Genomic DNA, 9,058 nt, shown 5'->3' with positions numbered 1-9,058 from the left:
AAGATTAATTAATCAGCCAAGTAAGATTTAGTAAACACCTAAATAGTTATACATGAAAATAAATATATACAAGATAGATAATATCAAAGGAAGGTGCTAGGAAGGTGTAAGAGGATAGATATGTAGGAAGGAAGCTTCCTAGAAAATCCATAAGTAACTTCCTAGAAAAGCAATATGAAATTTCCTAGAAATACAAAGGAAACTTCCTAGAAATTTCATATTCCCTACCTATAAATAGGAAGCTTAGGATTCATTTTTCTTTGCTCATTCCTTCTATTCTTCTCTCTATACGTTGGTGTTCTAACCAATAATCACCGATGCGATACTCTGTCCGATCGATTCAGGAACCAACTAACGGATGCCAAAGTGCTATACTTTGTGAGTTCGTTAAACGGATGTCAAAGTGCTGTCTAAACAAGACTATACTTTGTGAATTTCGTTAAGGTTCGAATCTCGTGACCATCGTTAGGTTTGATTAGGTTCACCACTAATACGTATTCCATTCTGTTAAACTAAATGTTTAACTACTCGAAACTCTACCCCATACACTTACAATCGAAATGGATGCTTAATCATCACAGGATTCAGAACTATAAAGTAGATGCTTAGAATCAAGATGCTTGTTTAATCAAGACTATATGCTAACAAGGTGAGTCCATTCTCTTTTCTCACAGTTTGTGAGTCATTCTCTTTTTACCAAACTTGCTTTTCAAAATCATGTTTGTTTCCAAAGTTATAATTACAGGGATTAAGTCTTTGTAGTCTTCATTACAGCCGGTATGTGGGGTTTTGTATACATTACTTGTTATCCATCACCATTGGACAACGAGATAGCCAAGGGGTGATATGACCATAGTCACAGACACCATTGGACAACGAGATAGCCAATGGGTGGTCGAGTGACAAATACCGTGGGTATATGGTTGACTTGTAGAAACATTGTAATCGCTCTTAATACTGTAACTGATAACACTGTTTTCCAGTTATATTTTACAGTGATTAAGTCTTTGCCAATCTTGAAGAAGCAAATGTAAAAACTCTTAATGCTGTGAATTATAAGAAATATGTTTTTGTAACAAAAATGAATGAACTCACTCAGTATTTCCCGCTGACAAATCTTTTTAAAAACGCGTTTCAGGTAATTACAGTAGATCGGAATAAGAGTTGGATACGACACCAAAAGGCTTACAGAAGTGGCTTGATTTATCAATTAAATTAAATTAAGAATTTTCCTTTTATGTAATCGGGTTTATCCCATATGAAAAGCTACCCTTGTAAAACATGGGTTTTATCCCATCTATTTAATAAATAAAATCCGGTGTTTCTAAACTCTGATATTTTTCCTAACTCACGGTCCTGATGAAATTTCCACTGCAATGTTTTTCTAAAGTAACCACCGGTACCACTTGGCTGTTCGCAGCGCCCGATTCCGTCCAGGGTGGGGTCGGGGGTCGTGACAGAAGGTGGTATCAGAGCTAAGCCACTTGTTTAAGTAATTGGGTGTTGTAATAATACCTAAACTTAAACGAAAGAGTTAGGAATTGTTATTAACTGGTAGCAACAAGGATAGTATATAGACTTGAACTTAAGAAAGATGCCTTAGTATAAGCTTCAAGATAAGCTAATTACTTGCATAGATAAAATGTGATGGGTGTTAGTATGCCATGAGGATGATGACTAGAACGTTGCAAGTATGGTAAATAAGCAATAACACTTGGCCACTGTTATTTCTTATTTATTGGTACTACTTTGTTCTAGAATATGATCCGTCATGTGAATACTAATTTTGTAACGCCCTGCTTTTTCATACTTTCCATAATTAGAAAGCTCGCCTTGTAATGCTATTTTTGGAAATCTTGTATTATTGTAGTCGTCTTTTCGTTGTAAAATCCGAGACTTGGATCATAAATAAAATTCGTATTTCTTTAAATTCACCATCTACATATTCATACATGTTCATACGTTCGAATTCATTGTACATCGAATCCTTATTTGTAATTCATACTTATACTTATTCACGATGCATGTCCATGCTTGTCCTTATATTGTTGATACCTAAAAACCCCTAATAATATGCTTATTTATAGAACGGTTAATCATCTAATATGTGACATATACTTGTCACTTACAAACATGTTACATACTTGTACATTACACTTTTTACCTAGTTAAATCATGTTTTATTTCATATTTCACCTTGTTACAAGTTAGGGGAAACATTGTTGCATATTATTACACAACTTAATTAACAAAATTACTCATTATAATGTTTTAAAAAATAAAAAAATAAAGAAATATGGCAACCCCAATTCAGCAAAATTCAGCCCCATTAGTTGGGTTTTGTGGGCTAGTTTCAAGGTGTAACCCCTTCTAAACACTTCCAAAGCCCAACCCATTGAAACCCTAATCCTTCCCCCCTATAAATACCACTTATAACCAGTCTCCCTACCACTTTTGCAACACTAAAAACTCTCAAAACATCCTCCAAACCGTAGCTGAAAGCAAAGGTTCGAGCAGATTGACACCCCTTCACGAAAATGAGCATAACTCACTCAATTCTTATCCGATTCACTTGATTCTTTTTCCTACTTGCTTGGATAATCATGGGGTTCGATTCCTAGACTTCTCCTTGGAGAAATCAAACCTGGAAATGCCCCGAAATAGTCCATAAACTTTCTGTTTGATTTTTATGTTCTTCAAAACTTGTTTAAACCTATGCAACTTGTGTCTAACACATCTCATGCCTATGTCCTAATGCTTACAACTTATCCCATGGTTGGTTAAGCTTAAAAACAAGGTTTAGACATTTGAAATCAGGGGATTAAACCTCATAAACTTGGTGTTTTGTCTAGGGTTTCAACCCACAAATCATGTCAAACATAGTCTTTGATACATGAGTGATTATGGAACAACTTGGGTTGTCCAAACATACAATCCTCACATGATTTGATGATTTCTATTAGTTAGTTTACTTTACATACATGTAAAGACCTTAGTTCATGACCCTCCTTGGTTGTTTTTACATCAAGTGTAGTGGTGAACATCAAAGGGGTACCTAAATGGAAGCCTTGTCTTCCTACCCCGTCCATGACACCCATGACTCAACTTGAGGTACCTAAATGAAGATGTAATCTTCTACCTCTTACTTGAATACTTGAACATTTGGACTTAATAATATGTTTATAATATACGACCTACATACTATCTATGTACACTCGAATCTTTGATGTTGAAATCATATTCATTTGTCAAAGTAGTAGGTTATCATCTAAGGACCTAAACCTTGTTATGATTCTTATGGGTGTTCAACTCATAAAATCATTATAACCCATGAGGTTACCAAGTGTCATACAAGTGTTATGTGTGAAGATAAATATTTTGATATAATATTTTCATGTCACTTTCATTCCAAATCTCGACTCTAAACATGCTTGAACTTAAACCCTTACGCATTCAACCTTCCAACCAACTTTGTCACATTGGATAATCGGAAAACATATGCAAACTTTGTGAGTATACTCGCAACCCCCTTTTTATGTTTACCACTTTTTGGGGTGTAACATGTTACCATATTTAAAACACACTCAAACTTATTCTTTATGTAATGCACAAAACAATCCTTATACATGAATACTATGTTGTAATACTTGATGCTTACGTGGACCATACTTATGTGATATGTTTTAGTCATTAGCTTTCACGAGCCTCCATTTGACATGTATAGCGCTATAGGATTAACGACCCGCCCTTTATCATCGGTTATGTCATGAGCATATTGCGTTTTCTTGGTTTGATATGTTAGACACATGCCATGTTTAAATGTTTATCTTGAATCACATGCTTGCTATGAGGAATTGTTCAAACTTATCTTTTGCTATGTACGTATCAAACTTGTATACTCGCCTTTGCTTTTGCATTGAACTTTATTTTAAACATGTTACAGGTTGAGGACGATGATGCTATGAAATGAAGTAGCGTTGATGCCTAGATACACATATAGACGTTTAGGTTTAATCGTTGTATCAATGTTGATTATGTTGTATTGTATTTCCTTTGAACTTGATGTTATTTGATTTCTTTGTAATGTTGACAAAAGAATTATGAAATGAAATCGGCTTATTAAATATTGTCACAAATAGCGTTATGATGACTCTAGCAATCTTCACACTTCGTCTCATCCCGATGTTTCCGCCATTGGTTGGGGTGTGACAAATTTCCTTATTCTTTGTTGAAAGTCCTAATAAAAGATGCACTTTCCAAATCAGGATGTAAGAAAGAACTATTTATGGGAAATTCAAATTACCTCTACGGCAAGACTGGGTATGGTGTAGCAGACTCTCCAGCTTGTCCGGGTAAGATGGGGTTACCTCTCCGGCGAGAACCGGGTAAGATGGGGTATAGGATATGTCAAACGAGTGACAAGAATTCCCTAAGTAGTGTCATGACATGATATCTAACTTGTTTTTAGAAACATGAATCTATTAAATACATTGACCTTATGAATGGTATGTATATTACAGTATGTGAAATGTGTGATTATATAGATATGTATATCTATAAGGAAGTCTAAAAAAAATCATAAGGATTGACAATTTAGATTAAAGCACAAGCATATGTGTCAATAATAATTATAGATTTCTTTACAGGAATCTCTCGTATACATCTATAATTCCGATATCAAACATTATTTCGTTTGATCATCTATCTCGTAACTCGTGCAACAATATAAACGACGGGAACCCTTTTAGCTGAAAAGCCATCAAAAGTATAAGAATTCCCTTTGTGTTACCTTAGGTTATTAACGCAGTAGGAAACCTGTAACTAAAAGTTGTGCTAGACACAAAAAAAACGGCACGAAACCTACGCTAAGGAAAGTAATTCTTCTTTCTTTTAGACCTCTTGCGAAGATAACAGTAACCACGACTAGATGCACTTACAAAGACTTTCTTCACCTATAAACCTACTAAGATTACCAGTAATACAGAAACTGTTACGACAATACACGGGCTGCAAGGGACTAAAGTTGTCCAAACCCTTAGTATAGATGTTAAGAAGAATGAAGTAATGTATGCTTCAAAACTTAGACATTAAGATAGTGAGACCCGAGCTTCAAAACACCTGATCACGACGTATGCCATGGAATGAAAAGAACTGACAGAAAGAAAATTATGTCTGCTTCATAAAAAGGAATAACATGGAAACGATGATTCTAGGGGTGACTGCTGACTTAGGTTTAAATTTGCAAGCCAATTGGAGAAGTGACCACAAAGAGACAAGACAGACCAGCCGACGAAGTTCATCTCTGTGATGAAAGCTGCGAGTTATGCATGGAAGTAAGGCATAGCGTATATGGCCCCGTAATTCATTAATACGAGAAGCATGGTACTAAAAGAAATTCCGACTGACGTTTCCCAGAGGGTCTACCTAGACTATCACCCGATCGTGAGAAGAAACTTAGAATTCATCCGAGACTAGGAACAACACCGATTATTATACCACAAAGTTAGGACTAATGTTATAGTTGATGCTTTAAGTCATAAGTCTCAAAGGAAGCCATATCAAGTACGTGCTCTTAGATTAAATTGAGGATAGATTTAATGAAATAATTAAAGAGTACCCCAGAAACAGCAATCAAGGATGATGCGGAAAGATTACAAAGGAATAATGAAGGAATCAGAAAAAGAAATTAATGTAATTTGGAGATTCCATAAGAAAAGAATTTGGATACTAATCAAAGGAATCTATGAGAAGGAATTCTCGAAGGAGCTCATAAAATTAAGTATTTGTTGTATCGTGTAAGTGATATTAGGTATCAAGAGTTTTATAAGAATTACTGATAGATAGCAAGTTATGCCTCTAAGTATTAAACTGTTAGCAAGTTAAAGCTGAACGTTAGAAACCTTTAGGTTGACTTCAATAATTAGAAGCGTCAGTATGGGAAGGGGATTGATAACAAATGGATATTGTTATCAAATTACCTAACATAAGAAAATATAACAACACAATCTGGGTGATTGTGGATCAACTAACCAAGTTAGCTCAATTACTACCAATGAAGAAAACCCTTTAGTATAAAACGCTTAGTTAAATTGTATGTAGATAAATTAGTCTCATTTAATAGGATCCCGTTATCTATTGCATCAAATCAAAATATCCACCTTACTGGGGGAATTTTAACTCGACTTATTTTGAGTTGTTTGAAGGAACACTGCAAATATAGAAAGACATGCTAAGTGTATGGGCGATAAATAGGACTATCATTTATCACTCATAAGATTCTCTAATAATCGGTATACATACAAGTACTAGTGTTAGCCATTTAAAAGACTTTATGGATGATAGTATCATCCAGTATGTTAGACATACATATGAGGAAAGCAACTATCAGGCCATGAGATCGGCAAACCATTGAAATTTAAATCAGAGGAAGGATATCACTAAAAGTCTCTTTGTATTTGGAAAGGAAAGTTAAGTCCAAGGTACGTAGGACCATTCCCAGTAATCCAACAAATAGGACCAGTTGCCTATCGTTTACAACTACCAGAAGAGTTAGCTGGAATACATGATGTGTTTCATGTATCCAACCTCAAGAAATGTCTATCTGACGAATCTCTGGTAGTACCTCTTCAAGATGTAGAGGTAAATGAAAAGTTAAAATTTGTGGAGAAACCACTACAGACAGAGGAAAGAAAGGTCAAGTTTTTCAAACACAAACGATTAGTGCTCGTTAAAAAGAGAGGACCAGAATACACTTGGGAGCTAGAATAAAAAATGAAGCGAAAATATCCTCATCTATTCCAGTAAATATCGAGGACGAGATTTTTATTAAGGTGGGGAGGATGTAACAACTCTCACTAAAATTATTATTTATTATGTTAATTGTTCAATAGGAAACCCTAATTGAGAAACCTAAGTAATCTACATAAACCCTAAAATTTTCAGAACAATCAGAATCAGGTTCAGGGCCCCTAAAACTCAAGGGGGTAAACCCTAGCATACGATTATCCTCACAGTTTGCTGTAGGATGTGAATTTCGTCGAATTGTGACTCACCAAGGCTATGTTGGACACGAACCTACCCTACCCTGAAACATTACCCGTCGCGCAACGCGACAGGACCAGTTGTCCCTGTCGCGACACGCGAGGGAACCCATTTTCCAGATATAAATAGAGGGGTTTGGAACTTGAAATTTTGCGTTAGTTCGACGTCCAAATTCCATTTGTACGCTGAGATATCACTTAATTACTACAAACACACACACAGCACGAAACGCTTCCGCGACAACAGGGTAATAACTTGATCACTGCTACGTTTCACACTTCTCAATTCTTTTCTTTCATTTCAGCTTTTATTATAGATAGTAGCTTGGGATTCTACCTTCTAAATCCCGAAACTCTGCCCGTTATTAGGGTAATAACTCTAATCACTAGTACGATACCCTATCCGATCGATTGAAACTAATCCAACGAATGTTTAAGTGCTGCCCAAATTAGGGCTATACTTTGTCATTTGTCGTGAATTCAATGGATGTTTAAGTATTGCACTTTGTCATTTATTGTGAGGGTTTCGATCTCGTGATTATCGTTAAAGTTGAATTGAGTTAATACACTAATACGAGTTCTTGTGTCTAGAAATTAGAACTCATAATCAGGAACCTGTTAAACAAGAATACTTAGCAATTAAGTAAAATTAATAGTTATGTAAAACTTAACAGTTAAGGAAACTTAGCAGTTAAGCAAGCTAAGTAGGTTAATTAATCTAATTACATTATTAATCGGCTAGATAAATTAATTGATTAAACCGTTAAGATTAATTAATCAGTTAAGTGAGATTAATTAACCAGTTAATCAAGATTAATTAAGCTAATCAAGATTAATTACGCTAAGTAAGATTAATTAATCAGCCAAGTAAGATTTAGTAAACACCTAAATAGTTATACATGAAAATAAATATATACAAGATAGATAATATCAAAGGAAGGTGCTAGGAAGGTGTAAGAGGATAGATATGTAGGAAGGAAGCTTCCTAGAAAATGCATAAGTAACTTCCTAGAAAAGCAATATGAAATTTCCTAGAAATACAAAGGAAACTTCCTAGAAATTTCATATTCCCTACCTATAAATAGGAAGCTTAGGATTCATTTTTCTTTGCTCATTCCTTCTATTCTTCTCTCTATACGTTGGTGTTCTAACCAATAATCACCGATGCGATACTCTGTCCGATCAATTCAGGAACCAACTAACGGATGCCAAAGTGCTATACTTTGTGAGTTCGTTAAACGGATGCCAAAGTGCTGTCTAAACAAGACTATACTTTATGAATTTCGTTAAGGTTCGAATCTCGTGACCATCGTTAGGTTTGATTAGGTTCACCACTAATACGTATTCCATTCTGTTAAACTAAATGTTTAACTACTCGAAACTCTACCCCATACACTTACAATCGAAATGGATGCTTAATCATCACAGGATTCAGAACTATAAAGTAGATGCTTAGAATCAAGATGCTTATTTAATCAAGACTATATGCTAACAAGGTGAGTCTATTCTCTTTTCTCACAGTTTGTGAGTCATTCTCTTTTTACCAAACTTGCTTTCAAAATCATGTTTGTTTCCAAAGTTATAATTACAGGGATTAAGTCTTTGTAGTCTTCATTACAGCCGGTATGTGGGGTTTTGTATACATTACTTGTTATCCATCACCATTGGACAACGAGATAGCCAAGGGGTGATATGACCATAGTCACAGACACCATTGGACAACGAGATAGCCAATGGGTGGTCGAGTGACAAATACCGTGGGTATATGGTTGACTTGTAGAAACATTGTAATCGCTCTTAATACTGTAACTGATAACACTGTTTTCCAGTTATATTTTACAGTGATTAAGTCTTTGCCAATCTTGAAGAAGCAAATGTAAAAACTCTTAATGCTGTGAATTATAACAAATATGTTTTTGTAACAAAAATGAATGAACTCACTCAGTATTTCCCGCTGACAAATCTTTTTAAAAACGCGTTTCAGGTAATTACAGTAGATCGGAATAAGAGTTGGATAC

At 35.1% G+C, this 9,058-nt stretch overlaps 1 long non-coding RNA gene across 1 annotated transcript; it reads left to right on the top strand.

Moving 5' to 3' along the window:
* Positions 1–483: 483 nt before the first annotated feature.
* On the top strand, positions 484–1,329 carry LOC110936574. Its single transcript, XR_002590128.2, has 2 exons — positions 484–649; positions 1,139–1,329. It is a non-coding gene; the product is annotated as an uncharacterized LOC110936574 (long non-coding RNA).
* Positions 1,330–9,058: the final 7,729 nt, after the last annotated feature.

This window comes from Helianthus annuus, chromosome 1 (genome assembly GCF_002127325.2).
Source record: "Helianthus annuus cultivar XRQ/B chromosome 1, HanXRQr2.0-SUNRISE, whole genome shotgun sequence".
Classification (NCBI taxonomy): domain Eukaryota; kingdom Viridiplantae; phylum Streptophyta; class Magnoliopsida; order Asterales; family Asteraceae; genus Helianthus; species Helianthus annuus.
Note: the sequence above shows the minus strand (reverse complement) of the source record. Positions and strands in the feature narration are given on the sequence as shown.